We start from the raw sequence: 1,687 nt of genomic DNA on the forward strand, positions 1-1,687 counted from the left end.
CCCTTCTCCTCCTCCGTACCCTCGACTCCACCCCCTCTCCTCTTCCTTACCCCTTCCCCTCCTCCCTACCCCCTCGCTCCACCCCCTCTCCTACCCCTTGACTCCGCCCCCTCTCCTCCTCCTTACCCCTTCACTCCACCCCTGCCCCTCCTCCGTACCCTCGACTCCACCCCCTCTCCTCTTCCGTACCCCTGCCCCTCCTCCCTACCCCCTGGCTCCACCCCCTCTCCTACCCCTTCACTCCGCCCCCTCTCCTCCTCCGCACCCCGTTCCCCCCCCCTCACCCCCCCCCCCGCCCGCCCCCTTGCCACGGACGCACCTTTTGTTCCTGGAGATATTAACTTCGGTATCGGCGGTTCAATTTGCAGCTGTCGCCCGGCATGAAGACAAACGATGAACCATGACTGACTCGCGGCCCAAAAAATGAATTGAAAGCGCGGCGTGTGCGTGTGGATCCGTGTGCGCAGTGCATCTGTGTGTGTGTGTGTTTGCGTGGGGATCTTTTTTCGGAAGAAACCAAACCTGTCCTTACCAAACGTAATCTAACCTAATCTGATCAAATCTAATCTAGACCAACCTAAATTACCCCACCGTCTACTAGCCTAAGCAAATCTACTCTAATCAAACCTAACTTAACCGTGCCTTATCTAATCTAGATTAAACTAAACTTAACTTACCCTACCCTAACCTAACTCACCTTAACCTAACCCAACCTTATCCTTATATAATCTAATCTAACCTAATCCTTTTATATCTATATATATCTATATATATAAACACATATATATTTTATATATATATAAACACATATATATTTATATATATATATGGATTTATATATATACAAATATATATACAAATATATATATACATATATGGACTGCCGCGATGGTTTAGTGGTTAGAGCACTAGGCTCCGACCCTCGTGGTCCCGAGTTCAATTCCCCGTCGCGGCATTCGTAAAAATTCCTACCCTCTGACTGCTGGCTCGACCCCGAGAAAACAACATATTGCCTTGAGAGTCAAACGCAGGTGTCTTCGAAGACGCCGTCGTGGCACACACACACAAAAAAAAAAAAAAAAAAAAAAAAAATATATATATATATGTGTGTGTGTGTGTGTGTGTGTGTGTGTGTGTGTGTGTGTGTGTGTGTGTGTGTGTGTATGTGTGTGTATATATATATGCATGTATATGTATATATATACATATATGTGTGTATATATATATATATATATATATATATACGCACACACACGCACATATACACACCTAACCTACCTTAACCTAGCCTAATCTAACTTGACCTAACCGAATATATGAATAGAATACGTACACCTGTACACACTCGCACACTCTCCCTGAGGACCCTCGCCAGATCCTTCTTCATTTACATATCCAAGAGGATAGGGTGGGGGGTGGGGGGTATTTTCAATTGCAGGACGAGAACCGCTGTTTGTCTAGAGTCGTTGCCTCGGAGGAAACCGATTGTTGGATTACTGAATATGGAAAGATGGGTCTTACAATTACAATTACCGTTGATAAGTTTACAATCAAAATAAAGGATGGATTTACAATTGAGTGAAGGATTTACAGTGAAAATAATAATGACCTGATGGGTATATAATAACGAATGCAGTTGCGTGAGGGATGTTCAATTTTAAAAAATTAACTAAGTAAGTTATAGTTT

The 1,687-nt window shown here is 43.9% G+C and overlaps 1 non-coding gene across 1 annotated transcript; it reads left to right on the forward strand.

The window, feature by feature from the left end:
* The first annotated feature begins 882 nt into the window (after positions 1 to 882).
* On the forward strand, positions 883 to 955 carry Trnar-ccg. Its single transcript has one exon. It is a non-coding gene; the product is annotated as a tRNA-Arg (tRNA).
* Positions 956 to 1,687: the final 732 nt, after the last annotated feature.

Source organism: Penaeus chinensis, chromosome 3 (genome assembly GCF_019202785.1).
Source record: "Penaeus chinensis breed Huanghai No. 1 chromosome 3, ASM1920278v2, whole genome shotgun sequence".
NCBI classification, from domain to species: domain Eukaryota; kingdom Metazoa; phylum Arthropoda; class Malacostraca; order Decapoda; family Penaeidae; genus Penaeus; species Penaeus chinensis.